This window comes from Pseudonaja textilis, chromosome 3 (genome assembly GCF_049901715.1).
Source record: "Pseudonaja textilis isolate UNSWEBS1 chromosome 3, rPseTex1.2, whole genome shotgun sequence".
Taxonomy (NCBI): domain Eukaryota; kingdom Metazoa; phylum Chordata; class Lepidosauria; order Squamata; family Elapidae; genus Pseudonaja; species Pseudonaja textilis.
The window spans coordinates 107114380-107138784 of NC_141992.1; the positions used below are offsets into that span (position 1 = coordinate 107114380).

At 44.0% G+C, this 24405-nt stretch overlaps 1 protein-coding gene across 5 annotated transcripts in view; it reads left to right on the forward strand.

Annotated features, from left to right (window-relative positions):
• Window positions 1–24405, forward strand: part of PCDH1 (protocadherin 1) — a 276302-nt gene that overhangs the window by 117382 nt on the left and 134515 nt on the right. The gene's annotated exons all lie outside the window — the stretch shown is intronic.

Here is a 24405-nt window from a genome sequence, read left to right on the forward strand (position 1 = left end):
TCATGGACACTACAATCCAACATCTGTTCACCCACCTCCAGTCCCAATTGGCACAAAGGCGTTAGACTCAGGCAGATCTGAGAAACAATATAAACTGACTGGACCTCCAGGCACCACACTTGGCCCTCTGTCAATTCCAGGACACTGTCTCTGGACACCATATCCTACTTCTAACAGACAATGTAGCCATCAAGGCTCACATCATTCTCCAGGGGAGCACCCACTCCAGGTCCCTCATGTGCGAAGTGGAACAATTAGGACTCTGGGTGGAGAATCACCTCCTCTCCATCAGGCGGGGCACATCTCAGGGATAACGAATGTGCAGGTGGACTGGCTCAGCAGGACCACTGTAGACCACTTTGAGTGGTGCCTGCACCCAGACCTTTTCAGAGTGGTTCGGCCATCAGATCCTGGACTTGTTTGCCACCCTGGTGAACTCCCAGTTACCTAGGTTCTTCACCAGATTTGCAACACCAGGTGTAGAAGGGGTCAGTGCACTCCACAGTCTGTGGCCCAAAGGGCTACTGTATGCCTTCCCCCATCTTTCTCTCATTCTGGGGGTAATCAGGTAGGTGTTAGCAGAGAGGCCGAAGATCCTGCTAATGACTCCCCACTGGCCCAGACAGCCATGGTACACAGATCTGGTCAGCCTCTCAGTATCCCATCCCTGGAGGATTCCTCAGGACAGAATCTTCCTCAGCCAGGGGGCCTTGATCCATTCAGAGCCACAGTGGCTCCAGCTGACCATCTGGCACTTGAGAGGAGTGTTCTGAGGAAGAACAAATTCTTCATGAAGGTGATACAGACTATTCAAGCCTCCAAGAGACCGACTAATAGAATCTATGATGCGACCTGGAAATCCTGCAGATGTTGCTCCAGGAGTCACATTGATTCTACTTCAGTATCTGTTCCACAGATCCTGGATTTCCTATGGGAAGGGCTGGACAAGAGTTTGTCCCCTAACACCATTTGCAGACAAGTGGCTGCTCTGTCCATGGTGCTAACATGTGGGGATCTGGAGACCCTTGCTCAGCACTCGATTGTGCGCAGCTTTATTAGACATGCAGATAACCTAAAACCTCCTGTAGCACTCAGGTACCTCATCTGCGACCTGTCCAAAGTACTACAGGCACTCACCTCTGCGCCTTTTGAGCTGCTGTGGACAACCACTCTGTGCTTCTTAATTTTCAAGATTGCTTTTCTCGTGGCCATCACTTTGGCGAGGCAAATATCAGAACTGGCGGCCCTCTCTACAAGAGAGGACTCCTTTCACTCGAACAGGGTGGTCCTGAGGTTATATCCGTCCTTTGTGCCCAAGGTGAAATCCTGGTTCCATAGGGCTCAGGAAATAATATATAAGACTTCTGCCCAGGCCCAATTCACGCACTGGAGAAGAAATGGCACACCTTGGACGTAAGGAGGGCCCTCTGTATTTACATAAAGAGGACAGCTTCTCTTCGAAAAACTGAATCCTTGTTTATATCCTTCCAGCCTTCACGCTGGGTACCAAGGTCACACCATCGACCATAGGCAGGTGGATTCAGGCATGCACTGCCAAGGCTTACAAGTTTCAAGCTCTTCCAGTGCCTAGGTGAGTGAACAGCCCATTCGACCAGAAGCGCAGCCATGACAGGCCTCTATCAAGGAAATCTGTAGGGCAGTGACATGGTCCTCCTCAACACCTTTTATTAGACACTACAAACTGGACGCCTTTGCCTCAGCTGAGGCTGCCTTCAGCAGGTGGGTGCTTCAAAAGGTGCACAAGGAGTCAGGGACTCAGGAACAGACTGCTACCCACCCTTAGGACAGCTGACTTTGGTATGTCCCATCCTTGGATTCTCTCGGCAGCACATTGGAGAAGGTGCATTGGTCTTAGCTGATACACTCCTTCTCAGTGTGCTGAGGGAGAATCCAACCCCACCCTGGTGACCATCTGGTCCCAGAATCCAGGTGTGGCTAGAACCAACACAGGAACAAATGGCTATGCCTTCATTGAAACTCAGACAGGGGACTCAGACAGGTGACAGAGAGACATGGCTAAAATTTTGATGACCCAGTCTCTGGCAGAAAGGCATGTGTCAACCCATCCTTGGCTTCTCCCTCAGCCACACCGAAAAAGAGCATAAGGTAAGACCAACAGCCCTTCTCTCCAAGTTTATGGTTGTGAGATCTTGTTTCTGAAGCTGGGCTCACGAGGTCAGTTGGGAATGTTGCTTTTGTACCAGCCTCCCTGCTGTGTAGCAACCTCTTTACCTGAGCTGCTAGAGGCGATCCCCAGGGTAATAATGGAGTTCCCTGACCCATGGTTCTGTGGGACTTCAACCTGCCATCCCTAGGTGTGGCCTCAGAAGCAGCCCAGGAGTTTATCCAGACTCTTGGTGATATTTCCATAGGGCATTTTGATTCCTTCAGTTTCCCTGTTGATGATAAGGGTGGCACATCTGCCCAGTCCAAATTCCATTGCAATATTTTGGCTATATATACAGATAATGCTGAGCAGCCCACATGGCCCGCGGGAACCCTCCCTGCCCACTCACTCCTTTCCCTGGCAAACTTGCTTGCTAAGTTGCTATTTTCCTTTTTTTTCCCCGACCATCAGCTGTTCTGCTGTGCCAGGAGATTTAGATTAGTTAGAAAGCAGGAAATTGTTGCATTTCTTGCTTTCTAGCTAATCTTTAGATCTTCGGCTCTGCTTTGAAGCAGAGCCAAATCTTCCTTAGAACTGAAACTTCTATTATTCAGTGCAGGTAGCCGATAGCAGAAAGATAGATCTCGGAATTAATCTGTGATTCTGTGAGCAACTCAATCTGCCTGCCTGCTTTGCTTGACTTTGGGTAAAAGTTGCTCTTTTTTTAATAAAAAATTCAATATTTACATAAATATAATATTTACATACAAGTCATGCCCAGCCAGTCACATGACACCAAGCTACTCCCACAAATTAGGCCACGCCCACAGAACTGGTTATTAAGAAATTTGAATCCCATCCCTGCCCTGTGAGAAAGAGGGGGGAGAGAGAGGTTAGATCAGAACTCACTCACTCTCTCCCTCCCTCCCTCCCTCCCTCCCTCCCTCTCTCTCCCCCCCACACACACACCAATGTCAGCAAGCCACCGTCAGTCAAAATTCATATTAGTGGTCCCTGGGATTTAAAATTATGAGTTTGGTGGTCCCTGAGGTCTAAAAGATTGGCGACCCCTGGTTTGTAGGACATTGCAACCTTTGTACTGTAAATGCAAGCTGGTTGCCAAGCACTTGAATTTTCATCAAATAACAGCAGATGTTGCGATGGTCATAACTTTGAGAAATGGTCATGTCACTTTTTCCAAAGCCATTATAACTTTGAACCAGTGTTAAATAAATGGTTGTAAATTGAGGACTACCTGTAATTGGGTATCATCAGCATATTGATAATACCAATCTCCAAACAAGCAAATAAATGCCATGGGCAGGAATTGGACAAGAAGACTTTCAAGTTCCCTTCCAATCCTATATTCTATGTTCTATGAATGCCTTCACCTAGAAGTTTAATGTGGTAGTTGAAAAGTGGAGACAGAAAGTAGACACCTATACAGTAGTATCATACACTGGAGGGGCCTACAGAATGGTCTCTTCCCCAACCAACACTGACTGGAACCGGTCTGGGGGACGGGAATAGAACTACCATAAAACACTGCCCCCAATTCTCAAAACACTGAGCTGGCTAGTTAATGGTATCAAAAGCAGCTGAGAGAAAACAAGGATGGATAAAGTAGGAACTTGGTAAACTACAGATTCATCATGAGTCAGCAATGTACGACAGCTGCAAAACAGCCACTGCAGTTTTGGGCTACATCAACAAAGCTATACTATCAAGTTCAGGAGTACAAAGAACGGTTAAAAGTATGTTTAGCCTAAAGAAGATATTTCTGAAGGGAGAAATGGTAACTGTGTTCCAATAATAGTGTTGTAATACATAATGAGTTTGAAGCAGGGCTGGGATTGGTGCTCCATTACTGAAGGTTTTCAAGAAAATTGGGTAATCATTTGTCAAGGTTAATATGAGATGTCTGAAATGAAAAATAAAATACAAAGTCCAGTTGCCATGATTCTATTTTCCAGACAACTTTACCTAGATGACTGAGAATCTTAATCAACAGATAGTATGAGAACTTTCCCACTAGGCAGGAGACAGTGACAGATGATTCCAACCTTCTTTTTCTATTAATTCTAGTCAAATGCCACTTCTGATTATTACATCAGAGACATCACACTAAGAAGAATTCAGACAAAAAGGAACATATTCAGAAAAAGGCAGTGAGGATAAAGACCAATTCAGCAATGGAATCAATTGCACAAAGAGATGCTGGGCTTTCTCATTTAATAGGATTAAGGGGGGGTATTAATTATTATTCCTTTATTAAACAGGGAGCTGGATTTGCTGAATGGTCCATTCCAAATCTGATTCAAGTATCACATGCTTGCAGATTCAAATTCTATAAATATGTTTTGTCTTTTTCTGTCCACTCTTACCTAGAATTTGGCTTCTTCACATGTTAGAATAAAATAACATTAGAATAAAAAAGACTGAGAAAGACAGAACTGAAAAGCTTCTCTCTTTTTTTGAGATCTACAGATAATTCTTATTTACCAGTCATTCAGCAGCTGTTCAAAGTTACAGTGGTCCTGAACAAGTGGTATTTAAACTAGTCTCTGAAGTTCCAGCGATCATACCAACCCTGCAGTCACATGGTCACCATTTGCAACCTTCCATGCTGACTTCCTATAAGCAAAGTCAATGGGGAAGGTTACAAGTTATTTGGGTAGGTCTCTCCCATTTGTCAGCAGCCACTTTGCATATAAAATTTCGTGTGCCACATTGGCAAGATTGCTGTTGTCGTTAAACAATGTAATCATGCAATGTTGTGCTTTATAGCTTAGCAATAGAAATTCCAGTCCCAATTATTGTTGTTCAGTGACGATTACCAGCTTCCTGAGCAACTAAAATGTATTGTACTGAGGGTGCCTGAAGAAGTCTTTCTATGATGTTGTTCTCAGTTTTCTCTTTAGTTTATTTTAAAATTTAGGTTTTCTAACTCCATCTCTGTAAATCCAAGTTCTCTTTATAGATTCTGCTTGGTGAAAGTTGTTCTTTCCCTTATGTGGGAAAGATGTGGCTTTTTTGATTGGAAGATTTTAATATACTTTTTGTGGAGCCGTAATGGCTTCATCTGCTTGTAACCGTATCCCCTAATTATAATTGCTTCTTAATAGTAAGAGCATTTTAGTATCCTTTTAAGGAACCCCAGAATCTTGGCCTCCTTTTCTCATTAAGTTGTACTGGTATGGAATTTTGCATATGATTGTTCTGTATTTATTACAGTCTACTTTTTAAAAAAATTAAAACTATTCAGTTACCTAATTTTAATTTTCCTTAAATGAAAAATTCTAATTCATAACAAATTTCTTACACAGAATTTCCTCCTTCTACCATTTCCCCCCCTGCTAAATGGGCCCAGGATTGTTGAACTCATTGAGAACAACTATGTATTCTCTAACCAATTCCTTACCTACTTTGATCTGCGTTCCTTTTCTGTCTCCCACAATGCTGTTTTTGACAGGTTGGACTATTTTTTCCTTTTGTGTAAAGACAAATACAAAAAAAGAACTAAGCAGTTCTGCCTTCTCCCTGCTGTCCATCACTACTCCCTAGTGGACCAGCCATTTGCTTGACTTTCCTCTTGTTATTTATTGCAAGTTTTAGCTCCTTCTCGGCCTTAGCCTTCCTTACTTTTTCCTTGCATATTGGGGCTACTTCAGGGATTCTACCAGTTATGACCGGTTCTATAAAACCCCTTGTTAACTTTCTAAGCAGTTCAGAAAACCGGTAGTTAGAAGTTTTTACTGCTGAAATGCAGCATTTCCCGATACAAAAGAGATCCCCTGGTCTGTCCCATAATAGAAAAATCTCATCCCATTCAGATTTAGATGGTGGGCAGCCTAGGAAAGTTGCTGCTTGGCCACTTTCCTATGAAATGAAATTTGCTGGGATTAATTCTCATATTTTAAAGGAAAGAATCCATATGTGGGAACTATCTTCTCTTTCTTGTCTTATAGATTCTGGGAAATAATGTCCAGAAGGAAGATAGGCTTCTGTGAAGTAGCTTGGAATGCAATATCTGAGGTTTACTTAAGAAAAGTTTAAAATGTTTCATAGAAAAAGGAAAATTGTATTTTTATGCTAAGAACATAACAAATTTGCCCTTTGTTTTTTGAAAAAAAATGAATAAATGAAGAAATACTTCCCATATCATTTTTTGTATTTGTTCAACAAATTATATTACAATATAAGTGTAGTATATAGTATATTTCAAAACTGTTTGTGTGGATATGACCATGCAGTTTCAAAGGTCTTATTAAATTATCTAGACAAAAGACAAAATCTTTCAGTCACTATTCCATGCAGATAGAATTGCATCTCCTATAGATTGACTTGGTCTCCTCCTTAAACATTATTTATATTGTTCTCACAAGCTTCTCACTTGTTTTATTACCAGTACCCTATATTTGTATTCTAGTATTTTTATTATGCTGTATCTTTGTTTTATTATTACAATGTATTCTGCCACATTCCACATTCTGCCTTCAATAGAAAAAGAATAGCAGAAAAACCGAATAACAAAAAAAGAATAGGACAAATGGTAGGGACCTTGGAGATCTTCTATTCCAAATCCCTGCTCAAGCAGGAGTTTGTTGTCTGTTAAAATGGCTATACGGTCTCTTTTTAAGAACCTCCAGTGATGGAGCACCCACAGTTTCTGAAGACAAGTTTTTCCACGGATGAATTGTTCTTAACAACAGAAAATTTCTCCTTAATTCTAAGTTGAATTTCTCTTTAATAAGCTTCCATCCATTACTTCTTGTCCTACCCTTAGATACTTTGGAGAATAGGCCGACCCCATCTTCTCTGTGATAGCCCATCAAATATTGGAAGATTGCTATCATGTCACTCCTCGTTCTTCTCTTTGTTAGACAAGACACACGCAATTCCCATACCTGTTCATTGTATGCTTTAGCTGCCATCCCTTAATCATTGTCGTTGCTCTCTTCACTTTTTCTAGAACAGGCCTGTCAAACTTGCAGCCCACAGGCTGGATGTATAATGCGCTGGCCATGCCCACACCTGGTTTAGCGAAGGGGGGGAAGTTGGGATACATGCAAGTTTGATACTCCTGTTCTAAAATCTCAATATTTGGAGGGGGGATTGTGGTGACCAAACACTTGGAATGCAGTATTCCAAATGAAGTCTTACTAGTGCAGTATAGAGCAACATTAGTACTTCTCTGTTGATGCAGCCTGGGACTGCATTGGCTTTTTTGCAACTGCTGCACATTGTTCCTACTTAAGTGGTTGTCCACTAGGACATTTAGATCTGTGTCACACTTATTACTGTTGATCCAAGTACCACCAATTCTACATTTGTGCATTTAGTTTTTATTGCCTAACTGTAAAATTTTACTTATCTCACCACTGTGAATTGCGTTTTGTTGGATAGTCCCCTGGGTTCAAGTTTGTCAACCTTCTGAATCTTGAGCCTATCTTCTTTTGTGTTGGCTATCCCCCCCCCCCCCCGTTTAGTGTTGTCTGCAAATTTGATGAGTTCCCCATCTATCACCTCATCTAAATTGTTTATGAAAATGTTGAAGAGTACTGGATTTAAGACAGAACCTTGGAGTACCCATTGCAGGTTTCCCTCCATGTAGATGTAGTTCATTTGATCAGCCAGTTACAAATACTTCTGATGGTGATACTGTCTATCTCACATTTTTCTATTTTACCAAGAAAGGTTGTGGTCTACTTTGTCAAATGCCCTACCAAAGTCAAAGCAAACTATATCCACAACATTTTGCTGGTCCACTAATTTAGTCACTTTGTCAAAGAATGAAATAAGATTTGTTTGGCATGATCTGTTTTTGACAAATCCATGCTGGCTTCTAGTAATAGTTTTGCTTATGTTTAGGTGTTTGCAGATGTGTTTTTATATTTAATTCAGATTAACAGAGTAGGAAGGGACCTTGTAAGTCATCTAGTCCATTTCCCTGCCCAAACAGGAGACTACATCATTTCTGACAGATGGCAGTCAAGTCTCTTCTTGAAAGCTTCCAATGATGAAGCTCTCACAACTTCTGAAGGCAAGCTGTTCCATTGGTTGATTGCTCTCATTGTCACAAAATTTATCCTTATTTCCAGGTTGAATCTCTCCTTGTTCAGTTTCCAACCATTATTCCTTGTCTGGGCCTGACCTCTTCCTCTCTGTGGCAGCCCCTCAAATATTGGAACATTTTTGTCTCCCCTGGTCCTTCACTAGACTAGCCATGTTCAGTTCCTGCAACCGTTCATCATATGTTTTAGCCTCCAGTCCCCTAACCATCTTGGTTGTTCTTCTCTGCACTCTTTCTAGAGTTTCAACATCTTTTTTATTGTGTGGTGGTCAAAACTGGATGCAGTATTCTAGGTATGGTCTTACTAAGGCTTCATAGAGTGGTGTTAGTACCTCACTTGATCTTGATTATATCCCTCTATTAATGCAACTCAGGATTGCATTGGCTTTTTTTGACTGCTGCTGCACACTATTGACTCATGTTTAATTAGTTGTCCACTATTCCAAAATCCCTCTCACAGTTACTGCTATTAAGCCTGGTTTCACCCAGTCTATATTGTGTACTTTTGGTTTTTCTTGCCTAAGTGTAAGACTTTACTTTTCTGTAAATGAAATTTCGTTTTGTTAGATAGGGCCCAATGTTCAAGTCTGTCAAGATCCATCTGGATCTTGAGCCTATCAACTAAAAGGTTGGCTATTCCTGCCAGCTTAGTATAATCAGCAATTGATAAGTTCCCCTTCTATTCCCTCATCTAACTCATTTATGAAGATACTGAAGAGTACTGGGCCTAGGAGAGAACCTTGTGGTACCCCACTGCTTACTTCCCTCCATGTAGATGTAATACTATTAAGGACTACTCATTGAGTACAGTTTGTCAGCCAGTTACAAATCCATCTGATGGTGATGCTATCTATTCCTCTTTTTTCTAGCTTACCAAGAAGTAGGTTGTAGTCTACTTTGTCAAATGCATGTTGCTTGATTGTCTTTTCCAGGATCTTCCTAGATATTGATGTCAGGCTCTTGGTCTGTAGTTTTCTGGATCCATTCTTTTCTTCCTTTTTTGAAGATTAGAACTACATCTGCTCTTTTTCAGTCCTCTAGTAGTTTTCTGGTGCTTCAGGATCTTTGAAAGGTATGGTGTAAATATTTTTTGCATGATAGTTTTTCACCTACCGGAAGATCACTATCTCCCTCCTGCAAAGTAAATAGATTCAAAACTTCAATTCGATTCTTGTCCTTTTGTTTAGTTCATCTTTCAAATTTGAAAGCCTAAATTGGGCATAATATTTCACATGTGATCTGACCAGTATGGTAATAGTCATGGGAGGATATGGGGGAAAATACAGAAAATAGTGTTCTATTTTTCATATTTTTTATATGGGTGGGTTGAAAATGCAGTGAAGAAGAAAGCCCTTTTTTCAGTGATGAATAGAATAAGACAAAGCCTGATATATTGTTATTCTTTTACCCCTTCATTATTTTGTAGTAAGTTATAATTAGATTTTAATTTCTAATATCAAATTACTGCAGTTCCTGAATACAAAGGATTGCTATGAAAGTGCAGATAAACTTAGAAATATATCAAGAAGAGAAGGATGTTATTCTAATGAATAGTTCTTTATGAATAGTAGTAGTTCTTGGATATGTGACCTCCCTGCCATTCCTCATGCCAGACTATTAATCCATATTATTTCATATTTACATGAGGTAAGCACTACTTTATGCCAGTGTAACACATACACACACCAGTGAAGGAGGGGTGTTCTTGGTCATATAAAAAGTTGGGGCAGTATTGACTCCTGTACACTGCAGGAGGGGTATTCCCAACTCCCTTTAAGGAGTCTGTTGTCCTCCCACTCCTTAAGAAACTGTTTTAACCCCTATCACTCTACATAAATTTCATCCAGTCTCACATCTCTTATTTTTAAGAAAGGTAGTAGAAAAAGTGGTGGCATTGCAGCTCCAGAGGGTCCTGAATGAAATAGATTATCTAAACCCCTTTCATTCAGGTTTCAAGCTTGGTTATGGGGCAGAATGGCACTAGTTGCACTTGTTGATGATCTCTAGCATGAAAAGAATGGGAATAAAGTTTCCTTGCTCTCCTTGTCCTTTCAGCAGCTTCTGATACCATCGAACATGATATCCTTTTGGTTTGACTGCAGGATTTGGGACTGGGTAGTACAGTACTGTACTAAACAGTACAGTATACTAAACAGTATTTAGAACTGGCCTTGGTGAAAGGAACTGAACCAATGTCTCAAACTGGATAAGAGGTTCAGGTGCTTCTTTATAAGGTGTCACAGACTTGGTACTCTCTCTATTCCTTTTTAACATCTATATCAGGGTGTCAAACTCAAGGTCCGCAATGTGGTTGGATCCAGCCTGTGGGGTCATCCTGGTCTACCCACGTCACTTCGGCCCGGTCTCCTCAAGTCACTTCTGCCCAGTCTATCCAATGAAGAGAGCAAAGATCAGGCCAGTGAAGCTTCGACCCAGTCTACCCTATGCAGAGAGGAAAGATCAGGCCAGCAAAGCTTCAGCCTGGTCTACCTGGTTTGAAGAGGAAAGACCAGTGTAGCTTCGGCCCAGTCTACCCAATTAGGCCAGCATGGCTTCAGCCTGGTCTACTCAATGTGAAGCAGAAACATGCCAGCAGTTTGGGGAGTGGCATCAAGCTGGCCATGCTCACCTAGTCAGCTATACCCACCCAGTCAGCCATGCCCCCCGGCCCCCCAAGGTCAACCACAGCCCTGATGCAGCTCTCAATAAAATTGAGTTTGACACCCCTGATCTACATGAAACAGCTGAGTGAGATCATCCAATGCCTCAAGATTGAAGTACCACCAATACACTGATGACACTCAATTGTATATTTCCATCCCGGATGACCCAAGTAATGCTATAACTATACTTTTGCAGTGCCTAGAGGACGTGAGAGCCTGCATAGAAGACAACAGGCTTTAGCTGAATCATGGTACGATAGAGCAGCTATGGGCGCATGGAGTCTTGGGATCCAGAGGTCTATTATCTTTAGTTCTAGATGGGGATGCACTAACCCAGATAGATCCAGTGCAGTTTGGAGATTCTCATAGATTTACAACTCCTGCTCAAGGGCAGGTAGCAGTCATTGCTAGGAGAACCTTTGTGCAACTTCATGTTGTATGGCAGCTACACCCTTTCCTGATCATGAGACCCTGTGCTCAGTCATGGATATCCTTTTCATTTCTTTTCTGAATTACTGCAATGTGCCTAAATGGCTATATTAAAGAACATTCAGAAGCTACAATGGTTCAGAATGCAACAGCGTAGGTAGTTTTGGAAGCCCTTAGAATAGCACATGTAACATCACAGTTATGTGAGCAGCACTGGTTACTGATCTGCTTCCGTATCCAATTCAAGTTGTTGGTTATTACATTTAAAGCCTTTTATGACATTGGTCTGAAAAGAACTGTCTTGCCCCAGTGGGAATGTATGCCCCTTGTATTCCAGTGGAAAAGGCCTATTGAGGATCCCATCAGCCAAGAAACTTCAGTTGGCAGCATCTAGGAGAAAAGCCTTTTGTGCTGTGGCCTTCACCTTTTGGAATATCCTGCTGCCAGAGGTGAAATCTGGCTTTTCAAAAGGGCCTTAAGAGCTGGCTTGGCTAACTTGTATGGAGGCACTTCAAGCTGGAAATGGTTTGTACAGTGACAGAAGAAAGTGCAACCCCCTCTCTGCATTAGCTGTTGGATTTTTGCTCTTTTTCTCTGTTTAATTCCTATCTTTGTGTCAGAAGCACTTTCAAATTATAGACGTAATTACTATAATTTTAACTTTTTCTATATTTATAATTGTTTTTATATTTCTGTTTTTATTGCATTGCAAGCTGCCCAGAGTCACTCTGGATAGAGAGATGGGCAGCATATTAAACAAACAAACAAGATATAGCTTCGTCTTATTTATTCTACAGCAAGTACAGTTACTTAGAATTATAAAGTAAGTAAGAAGGAGTCATTTATGAAATTAAGTTCATCCCAGGGGGTGAAAACTTCTGGCTGATGTCGCAGTGAGATCGGGCACAAGGAGTGGGTCTCCGCGCTCCCGTGCCGAGTTTTCCTTGTTGGTGGACTCCGAAAGGAGCCAAAGCCGGCAAAGCAAAGAGGGGTGCCCTGAGAGGTTGTGGAGAGCTGCATCTCTCCTGCCTGACCCGGGACTTTCCATCCCTCTCAGCCACGCTGAGAAGAGACAGCCCAAAATGGCTGCCATGAAGCCGGGACAGCCAAAAACCATCTAAGATTTATGCTGGATTGGATTTTGGTGAACAGTGTGGAACTGGGTGAGAGGATTCTTTTTTATTAAAATGCAGCCCCAAGAGAAAGTTCAGGGAAACTATTTACTCAGAATTATTTGTCAAAGAGGCAAGTAAGCACTTTTAGAAAATTACCAAACCAGAAGGAAAAGAACTAAAAAGAGAGAAAATGTTTTTCTTTCTTCTTCAAAAATATAGGAAATTGGACTCTCAAAGTGGGAAAACATGGTATTGAGAAGGCATTTTCAAAAGCAACAACTGCTGATGAGGAAAATATACAAGCCTGGGAACATTCATTTGAAGGACTGCGAAAATACTGGGTTACATTTACCTACCCTAAGGCCATTGGAGATTTAAATATGAGAACAAGGAAGATATTTAATTGAAATGACCACTGGATGTTATGTTACATGATTGAACTTATAAAAGTGATTTAAGAAGGCTTGGGTGGAACTTCCGGTTTGAGCCTCTTCACAGGCAGACCAAAACCATGATTGTGCGCGGTTTCGGTCCATGCTCGCCACTGGAGCGCCCCGAGCTGGCTGGTTTCGGGGCTAAGCCACCGCGTAGAGGTGGTGAAGGGGGGAGGAGACTGCCAGCAGGGTTGAGGTGAGCTGCATCTCTCCTCCTCAGCTGGCCAATACTCCCTTTCCCGAAGATGGTTGCAGTGGTGGTCAGAAATGGCCACCTCAAAGAAGAACTCCACTGGAAAAGAATGTGCAGGAGGAAGATAAGAAGAGAAAGTTTTGGTTGACCGGGTTAAACTGCAAAAGCAACAACTAAGGTACCCTGGAATTTAAACTAAAAATTTAAACTATTTAAACTGGAATTTAAACTTAAAAAAAAGTAACATTGTTCCCAAAGAAGACTTTGAAGCAGCGAAGGAGAGAGAAAAGGGAAAGGATTTGGTTTTTCTTCTTCTCTCCCTTTCCCTATACTGACGGCTAAGAGGTTTAAATAAGAAATTGACAAAAAAAATCCACTTTGACATCAATAGGCATTTAAGCTGAAAATAAAATGTCAAAGGGATAATAAAGATTTCTGGATAATTAAAAGCTTTTAAAAGCAGGAAAGGAGAGAAAAAGAATAAAAGGGCAGGATCTGGGAAAAAGGGAGGAGACTGCCTGGAATTAAAAGGTATTTACAGTAAAACCTCAACAAGACTTCTAAAAGATACATTTTAACTGAAACTTGGCAACAAAATAATAGAACCCCAGGAAGAGAAAGTGAAAAAAGAAGCATGAACAAACAGCTTGGGAATATTTGGATTATTTGGTGATCTCTGGATTTTTGGTTATTGCATTTGTATGACTAAAACCAATCGGGTGGTTGTTTAAAAGTGTTTAAAATGGCACTACTTTTAGAAGAACTGAAAATGGAACTTTAAAAGTACAAAGAAGATGCACAAGAAGGGAGAAGTTCTTTTGGCTTCATTTTTCAATTCTTAGAATGGAGATCTGGAACTATGAGAAACAACAAGAAATGCCTTCAGAACAAGAAGATTGGGACAAAGAAGAAGCCATCTTTATGTGGGGGAAAAAAGGAAAGGGGGGAAAGAGAATGAAAAGTTTAAGATTTGAAAAAACAACTAAGAATAGGAAGAATAGTTTGAAAAACAAGTATAATATTAGAAAGCAACAGAAGAGGGGAATACAGAAGAGAGAATTAGAAGTAGAGAGACAAGGGGGTAAAAAAAGGGGAGGGAAAAGAAGAGAGGGAAGAAGGAAAGGAAAAGAAGTTATAAAGGACAGAAACAAGATATGGAGAAACAGGGCCTATTTAGAGATAATGGGTGAAAATTTAATTGAAAAAGGGATTCTGCAAAGGTACATAAGATAGTATTGTTATATTAGAAATAGAAATAATTTTAGAAAATAAGAAACAATGTATGATTAAAATGATGGATAAAATAGTTATTGTAATCTAGTGAAATGTTTGTTAATAAATAAAGGAAATAAAACGAATGAGAGAATTTAATTAGGAAAGGATGGGAACATTTTAATTATTTAATGTTTTATAAAATATAAGGGAAGAGAAATGGGGGGGGGATTAATTACGGGAAGCTTATAAGTGTTCCCAAGGAAGTATGATATTTAATTGAAAAGAAATGTTAAAGATGTTAAGATTTTAATAAATATTAATGATAGAACTGAATTGGAATGGAATGAGTGTTTTAATTACATATATTTATAATTACTTTTGAAGAATATAGTGTGTATTTTAAGAATGTACCAAGTAGAATTCAATTGGAAGTTATGTATTATATTAAATGTTATAACCTCAAGTTATATATTGAAGCTTAAATAAGAATTGAATGGGTAAAATTAAAAGATATAAAGGTGTCATACTCCAATTAGTAACTACAGGAGAAAATTTGTTTAATGAGAAAAGAAAATATGAAATTGAAACAGGACAGTCAAAAGTATAAATATAATGATTTGAATTGAGATGAGATAATTAAAATAAAATTGAGAAAATTAAGAGGTTTACAGAGTCAGCATATTGCCTCCAACAATTTGGATCTTCATTTTACCCAGCTTGGAAGGATGGAAGGCTGAGTCAACCTTGAGCCTGGTGGGATCTGAACTGCCAAATTGTAGGCAGCTGGCTACAGAAGTAGCTTGCAATACTGCACTCTAACCATTGCACCACAGAGGCTCCTAAACATAAACATAAAGGACATAAACATAACATAAAGGACTGTGACTAGTGTGCATTCTGAAGAGTAACTTCTGCTTTGAATAAAGGGTTCTTGGGCTATTGGCCAAAAGTGAGACTCATTAAAACAATATAAGATGCAATATAAGGAGGAAATGAGCATAAAGGATATTATACAGAAAGAACATAAGGCGACTAGGGAATTAATAGATGGCATAGACTAGATGTCAACAACCCACGGGTCTGGACCTGCATGCAGCTCTTTCACCCATCTGCTGTGGCTCCCTGTCACCCTGTCACAATGGTGGTGATGGGTGGAGCTTTACTGCAGGAGCGAAGAGCCCCTGTATTTGCCTTTGTGTGGCAACAGCATTCTACTTCCATTGAATACTTGCTGTTGCTGCCAGCAAAGAGGGCTGGGAGAGAATGGCAGGGGCAGATCTTGTGGAGTGGAGGCCATCCCCCAAGCTTGGCCTTCCTCCCTCATTGGCAGAGCCAAAAGAAAGAAGAGAGTGGCGTGGGGAAGCACTCCCCTCCCCTGGCTGAGTGCTGAGTACAAAAGCCCAGTGGAGTGGGGGGGGGGGTGGCTGACCCAACAGAAGCACCTCCATTGGTGAGTTGGATGGTGGAGAGGCTTAGCCTGGCTCTTACAGCTGCCCCAGTGGTTGGCACCTCCAGATGCAAGCTGTTCCCTTTGAAATGTGCCATGCCTTTGAGGAAGCCAGGCAGCAATGGCTAGGACCATGTGGGGGGGGGGGCAGCGGAGGCATCAGGACTGCCCACCCCACTCCTCAGCAAGCTGGGTCTGGAGGAATGTGGAGAGTTGCAGACTGAGCACCGGAATGTCAGAAGGCATGCTCCGACATTGCCCCAACATGTGTTTCCAGTGCACGCTCCTCTGTCCCAAAGTGGGATTGAGTTGGGGTAGGGGGAAGGGAGCAGGAAGCAGGGGGCAGGGTAGGGGGGTTTCTAGGAGAAGAATCATGGCTGGCTTTCCTTTTGGCATGAGGTGTGGGGAAGACCCAGTACCCCCTCCATGGCCAGCACAGTGAAAGCATGCTTTACAATGGGAGAGATTGGGTGCCCTCCTCGTCCTGGAGCCTGTTACGATGCAGAGCCACAGTGCGACCCTGCCCCACTTGCCCCTGGCAATTCTCTCTTGGGGCAGAGAGCAGGTTGCACATCCAGCCCCAACCAAGGCTGGAAGTAGCCACCCGCCGTTTCCTGCTGTAGTCAGCCAGAGAGAGAGAGAGAGAGAGAGAGATTCGGTTCTGTCTGCTCCTCTCTCTCTGCCTTTGCCCAGTTTTGGAAGGATTCAGTGGTCGCTGCCTTGGTGATGGGTGGTGGTGATGTGTCGCCCCATACTTTGCCTGCCAAGCATCTTCAGGGGTGCCCAGGGACTATATTTTCTGGCCATTTTGGACCGAGTTGCAGGATGCATATGCATGCCTATATGAGTATGCAGCTACTTGGGATGATGCTTTTCTGAAGTGCATGCAACGATCTAAAGCAGCAACCTTGTGGCACTGTGATGTAACAGCCTGACAGTCTCTCCTTTTGCAACCCAAGGTTTATTTTTGTATCTTTCCAGAGACAGAGAGAACATGGCTGAATTTCCTTAGTTATTCCCTGGGTGTGTGGGTTGGGAAGTGGGGGTGGGTGTCAGTCTGTGCTCCATTCAAAATCCAAGAAAGAAATACTTAGACTCCATAGATTAGAGGAAAGAAATCTTTTACTGAAATTTGAAGTGGTAGCTTCAGGTAGAATTCTGAATCTGAGAAATTACGCGCGCAGATCACATATACAAAGTGATGGAATTGTTCCCATCCCCCAAAGTTCAAAAGATTCTTCCAATTAAAAGTTCTGGATATGGTCATATGGGCATCTTCAGGTGGTGATGAGGCCTCTATCCGTTGACCTTGACATATTTTGATAAAGATTTGCAGTTGCGCAGAGAAAAGAAGGCTAAGCGAGGAATAGAAATTTAAGAGCAGGAATTTATACTCCCCCCCCCCACTCCTCATTTATACAACACAAGAATGTAACACCTCCAGCTCTCTTCCCAGACATATCCCCTCCCCCCGTTACTTATGGCAACCAAAAGATGCAAAGCAGTAGAAAAGATCTTGAAGGCTGACATTCGGCCCTCCTAGAAAAAAGACGTTAGTCCTGTAAGAGAGAACAACATAAAAAACACTGGTTAACAGTCATATACATTTCTAGGGTTTATCAGGATACTTTGTGTGAAAGTCTTTGATCAGCTTAGGGGCTCTAACATCCTTCTCATTGACCCATTCAGCTTGGGAAGATGGGAAATGTTTCCAAGCAACGAGGTATTGGAGACGACCCTTCCATTTACGAGAGTCCAAAATCTCTTTAACTTCAAAATGTTGTTCACCCTCAATCAGCAATGGTATGGGAGGATCAGTCTGGGTGGGTCTCAAACCAGAAGTGTGTTCAGGTTTCAACAAACTAACATGGAAGACCGGGTGAATTCGTCGGAGAGTTTTTGGTAGTGTCAATTGGACCGTCACAGGATTTACGATTCGTTCAATTGTGAAAGGACCTACATACTTAGGACCAAGTTTCTTCGACTTTTGAGTGGTTTGTAGATATCTGGTGGACGGGAAAACTTTGTCACCCACTTGATAGGACTTCTGTGGAGTTCTCTTTTTATCAGCAAACTTCTTATGAGATTGATGTGCATCATCTAATGCTTTATGGGCAACTGGCCAGTTAAGTTGGAGTTGAGATATCCATTCGTCTAGCGACTGGATGTTAGGTCTTTCACGAGGAAGCTCAGGTATGGGTACAAAGTCTTGTCCTGACGCCACTTTAAAGAGGGTGAACCCAGTACTACTATGGACAGAATTGCTGTATGCCACCTTGGCAAATGGCAGTAAGTTAGCCCAATTCTCCTGTTGATAATTAATGTAACACCTGAGGTATTGTTCTAACACTGCGTTAGTTCTCTCACAGGCCCCATTGGTTTGGGGATGGTGGGCGGAGCTTAGGCCCTGGGCGGAGCCTATTAACTTCAAGAATTCCTTCCAAAAGTTCGAGGTGAATTGAACCCCTCGGCCACAAATTATACGTTCAGGAACAGCATGCATGTCTATATATAAGTAATATGAATAGTTTAGCCAACGATTTTGCCAAGGGAATCTTAGAGCAAGGTATGAAATGTGCTTGTTTGGAGAACAAATCGGTTACTACCCAAATAACCGTGTGTCCAGTGCTCTCGGGTAACTCCACTATAAAATCCATAGAAATTTCCTTCCAAGGAGCTGTTGGCCTCGCCACATTCTGTAACAGACCAGCTGGCTTACCAGGAGGCCTTTTTGCTGAGGCGCAAACTGAGCAGCTAGCCACATAAGTCTCAATGTCCTTTTTCAACGAAGGCCACCAAAATTGTTGCTTAACGAGGTGTAAGGTCTTCACAAACCCAAAGTGACCAGCCGCTTTGGAATCATGGGCCTGTTGCAATATTTGGCTTCTCAATGTCTCTGGTACATACAGTTTCGCTCCCATCTAGGCCAAACCATCTCTAACTGTACAGTTATTCGAATGTGCCAGGAACCACTCATCCAGTTTCAGGGCTTCCTTTAATTGTTCCGTCAGATCACTCGACAAATCCGCTTCTTGTTTCTTCTTTTGCGCTTTAGTGACCACTGGGGCGGCCAACTGTTTGGTTGAAACAATCAGCCATATCACTTCCTGACGAATACTGTTATATTGAGGCAGTCTAGATAAAGCATCCGCCATAAAATTCCTCCCCCCCGGGATGTACTTCAGTGAAAAGTTGAACCGCTTAAAATACTGGGCCCAGCGAACTTGTTTAGGAGACAGTTTTCGAGGCGTCTTTAAGGCCTCCAAGTCCTTATGGTCAGTCCATACCTCAAACAGGTGTTTCACTCCTTCCAAGAAATGTCTCCATGTCAGTAGAGCCCAGCGAATTGCAAAAGCTTCCTTTTCCCAGACAGCCCACCTTCTTTTGGTTTCAGTCAGTTTACGGGAGGTGTAGGTGCAGGGTTGTAGAGTTCCCTTTTTTGAAGTAAGACCTCTCCTACTGCCACACCACTCGCATCGGCTTAGATCACGAAAGGGGCATCCATGTCTGGGTGCTTTAGCACTGGTTCTGCACCAAACAGTCACTTCAGCTTTTCAAAGGTGGCTTGGCATTCCATGGACCACTCCAGGGGTTTGCTGGGCTTTGGTTTCACCTCCCCTTTGGTTTTCAAGAGATTGGTGATAGGCATTGCTATCTTAGCAAAAGACAGGATGAATTGCCGGTAAAAGTTGGCAAATCCTAAGAAGCTTTGAAGTTGTTTTCGGATGCACGGTGGGGCCCACTCCGCCCGCACCTTCCCTGGGTCCATTTCAATACCCTCGTATGAAGTGCGATACCCCAAATAGTCGATTTTCTCTTGATGGAATTCACATTTGGACAGTTTAGCGGCTCGCAGTTTCTGTAGTACTGAACATACCAGTTTCACATGTTCATCCCAAGTTTCCGTATAAATAAGAACATCACAAGGTAAACCAAAACCCCCTTGTATAAATGTTCATGTAACACCTGATTGATCATCTGCATGAATACGGCTGGAGCCCCTTGTAGTCCAAATAGGAGAACGTTGAACTGGAAACAACCCATCGGGTAGTTAAAAGCAGTTTTCCACTCATCTCCTTCTTTAATCCAAATTCGGTAGTATGCTTCTCTCAAGTCCAACTTTGTGAAAATTTTCCCTTTTGCCAGGTGAGCTAGCATGTCCTTCATCAGGGGGAGGGGGTATAAGTTTTCCACGGAAATTGCGTTGAGGTTTCTATAGTCCACTACCAGATGCTTGGAGCCATCTTTCTTTTCACAGAACAGCACTGGGGCAGCTACCCGAGGACTAGTAGGTTGGATGAAACCACGTTTCAAATTTTTATCGATAAAGGATCTCAACTCTTCCAATTCCCGTGGTGTCATCGAATATAGCTTCGGTTTCGGGAGCATCACCCCAGGCAAAATTTCAATACTACAATCTGTTGACCGATGAGGAGGAAGCTCATCTGAAGCCTTTTCACTAAACACTTCCTTTAAGTCCCAATATTCTTTCGGGATTTTTTTCCTCCCCTTGCAAATCTTGGGTGCCCGTGGAGGCTAGCTCAACCAGATTCTGAAGGTTCTGCTGGGATCGCCCCTCCCCTTCCGGTCGCTGATTGGTGCGTATGCGCAGCGACCCCTTCCTCCAATTCACATGGGGATTCCACTTGCGGAGCCAGGGTAATCCCATTATTAACGGTTGCTCCATTCCAGGGGCCACAATAAAGCACAAAGTCTCTTTATGCTCCCCCATGGTCATCTCTAGGGGTTCCGTTATGAAGCGTGCAGGGCAACCTCCCGCCACTGATCCATCTAATTGGCAAAAGGCTATGGACGTTTCTAACGTTCTCAGTCTGATGCTCATTTCCTCAACTACTTTCATATTGATTACACACCTCATGCACCCAGAGTCTAGCAAGGCTAGCATCTCCCCTTCGGTCCCTGAAGTGGGTACCCTTAATGTTACTGGAATGGTCATGGGCCCCTTATATGGACTTACCAGGAAGTCGTCTTCCGAGTCGGATTCACTCTCTTCAAAGAAGGTCGGAGATCCCAACCACTCTCCCACTAGAGGGGCGACCTCTACAACCTCCCCTGTCTTTAGCGTGGTTTCGTGAAGCTTGGCTGGGGGGTTTTCAGGTTTCCTCCCCCCTCTCTGCGCCCCCTTGGGATCCAACTTGACCCTGCAGTCTGCAATCCGGTGGCCCTCCTTCCCACATCGAAAACAGGCAGTGGATCTGGGTCTTGTCATCACTCCTCCCTTCAGAGGCTTAGGGGCCTCTTGGAAGCGTGGGGGGGATGGCTTGCTCCATCTAGCACCTCCCTGCGTCTGCTTCGGGTCAAATCTATCTCCACTTCCTCTGCCAGCAAGTACCACAGTTGCAAATCATTGGGATCCCTTCTGGAGATACACATCTGGTATACGTCTTCATTTAGACCATCTTTGTAGGCTTCTATCAGGGCTCCCTGGGACCAGCCTCGGATATGGCACGCCAGCTGTCTAAACTCTTGGGTGTAGTCAGCCACTGACCTCCTCCCTTGATTTATGGTTTTCATCCTGATCCTGGCCTTTCTCTCCACCAGTGGGTCCTCAAATCTTGCCCGCAACGCAGTCATGAATACATTGTAATTCCGCAGTTGGGGGGAGTTATCATTATGCAAAGTCACCATCCACTCTGCCGCTATTCCCTCCAGGGCCCTGGTAACACATCTCACTTTGGCTGCTTCAGAGGTGAACTCTTCCCCATATTCCTCCATATAGCTCCAAACTTGTGCTAGGAAGAAACCCAAGTCTTTGGGCTTTCCCCCAAATTTCACTTCTAACGGAGGCAGCTTAAGAGCTCTGCGTCTTCTAGGGATCACACCTTCCGCTGGGGGCCCTGGGGCTGCAGCTGGTTGCTGCACTGGCGCAGGCTGAGCTATGGGGGTGGGGGCAGTCTGGCTGTCTGTGGCTGAACTTGCTCCCCCTTCCCCCTCATACCTTGGAGCGATGTGAGGCTGTCCAAAAGCTTCATTAAGGAGCTGCCTGGCTTGATCCAGCAAAAATTCTCTCCCTTCCTTCTCTTGCCATGGCTCCTCTCTCCCATGCCGTCGGGTCGTGGTGATTCCAGGAGGGGGGCTCGTCGGGATCCTTCCAACCAACACCCAACGACCATCTGGGCCTCTCAGCAGGAATTTCCTCCAGAGTAAGATCGGCTAGCAAGTCGGCTGCTGGCATCTCCGGTATCAGCAACGATTGCCCCGCCACAGCTCCCAGGTCCTCTTCGTCACTAGCTGGAGATGACATGATGTTAAACCCCCTCGGTAGAAAACTGGATATTTTCTCCGGGTGGGCTGGTGATGAGATTCAGAATAATGTCAATCTGTGCTCCATTCAAAATCCAAGAAAGAAATACTTAGACTCCACAGATTAGAGGAAAGAAATCTTTTACTGAAATTTGAAGTGGTAGCTTCAGGTAGAATTCTGAATCTGAGAAATTAGGCGCGCAGATCACATATACAAAGTGATGGAATTGTTCCCACCCCGCAAAGTTCAAAAGATTCTTCCAATTAAAAGTTCTGGATATGGTCATGTGGGTATCTTCAGGTGGTGATGAGGCCTCTGTCCGTTGACCTTGACATATTTTGATAAAGATTTGCAGTTGCGCAGAGAAAAGAAGGCTAAGCGAGGAATAGAAACTTAAGAGCAGGAATTTATACTCCCCCCCCCACACTCCTCATTTATACAACACAAGAATGTAACACCTCCAGCTCTCTTCCCAGACATATCCCCTCCCCCCATTACTTATGGCAACCAAAAGATGCAAAGCAGTAGAAAAGATCTTGAAGGCTGACAGTGAGGATGAGGAGTGGGGGAAAGAGGGAAGGAGGGAGGGAGAAAAAAAGAAAAAGAGAGAAAGATGCAAGAAAGATGAGAGGGAGAGAAGGAGGTAGAGCGAGATAGAGAAAGAGATGAGAGAGAGATGAGAGGGAAGGAGATAAGAGGGAGAAAGATATGAGAGAGGGGGGGGCGAGAGAAAAAGATGAGCGGGACAGAGAAAGAGAAAGAAAGAAAAAGAAAGAAAGAAAGAAAGAAAGAGAGATGAGGGGGACAGAAAGAGATGAGAGGGAGATAGAGAAAGAGATGAGAGAGGGAAGGGAGGAAGAGGGAGAGAGGGAGAAAGAGGGATGGGGAGGAAGGGAGATGAGAGAGAAAGAGATGAGAGAGGAAGGGAAAGGGGAGATAGAGGGAGAAAGAGATGGGAGAAAGAGAAAAACAGGGAGAAACAGGGAAGGAGAGAGAGAGAGACGGATATCTGTTTCCCATAGAAAAGAAAACAGGGAGCCACAAAACCTGGGTAAGCATGGCTGGAGGTTCATGTGACTGGGTGGGAGTGGGTGATGTCGAGTTGGCCACGCCCACCCAGGTTTTGTGGGCCCTGTGTTTTGTTTTGTGTGGAAACTGGTCCAAATGGCTCTTTGAGTGTTTCTGGTTGCAGACCCCTGGCATAGACAAAAAACCTGAAAATATTATACAAGGGATAATGAGTAAAGACCAAGATGCTCAGGAAAAGAAGGAGCCAGCAGAAGGAATGGAGGGAAAAACAGAACCGGGAAATCAGCGAAAAGAAGATAACAAGGAGGACATACTAATAACATTAATAATGATAGATGAATCTGTTCTGTATTAACATTCTTGGAGACTCGCATTCTGATTGGTCCACCCAGACCGCAATCCGATTGGTTCGCGGAACGCCTGTGATTGGAGCGCTAAGAATCTACCGCGATTGGCCGAGCCGATCGCGGGAGATTCAAAGCGCTGCCATTGGCCGCCGAGCCGCTGGCCGGCTGTATAAAGCCAAGCGGCTCGCACACTTAAGCTGTCCTTGTTCAGAGCTGAAATAAAGAGCTGATTGTTCACTTTCGCATCTCGCCTCTTATGTGACCCGATCCACCGATCTAACACTGGCGACGAGGGTGGGATCGTGAGGCGAGGACCAACTAGCACGTGGCAAACGGTGATCGGCGCCCTGCACAATGGCCAGCACCCTGCCGCCCGCTCCATTCGACCCAGCAACCGAAGACTGGGAGTCATACATCGACCGCTTCCAGATGTTTCTGGAATGCAGCAACCTCAAAGACGCCAACGGCCAGAGGAAACGGGCAGTATTCCTCACACTGCGGGCCCGCAGTGTTCAAAATGGCCAAGGCGCTGGCAAAGCCCTTCGACGTCAAGGAGATGGACTGGGCTGACCTCGAGCCCATCTTGCGACGCCATTACGCCCCTACCGTGCCCATCCTCATTCGTAGGCACGACTTCTACCGCCGAGATCAGCGCGAAGGCGAGACCATCGGTGACTTCGTGGCCCAGCTACGGAACCTGGGCGGCCCCTGCGAATTCCCCGACCTGGACCAGGCACTTCGGGACTGAGTCGTCCTTGGACTCTGAGACCCCGTGCTGCAGAGCCGGCTGATGGCCAAAGGCAACATCTCCCTCGCCGACGCCCTCGCCGAGGCCACCGCCGCCGAGGCCACCCGCCAGTCAGCAGCCCGGATGAGGCAAGCCAACACAACCGAACGGCCACTGACCAATGAAGCGACCCCCACCACCGCGAAGCCCGGGGAATCCAGCCGTCGAGAAACAACCATGCATCATGGCGACCTCGAACCCCAACCCGACACCGAGGATGACGATGACGAGGAAATCCATTGGCTACAGACCGAGCGCGACCGCCGGGAGCGCAGGGGAC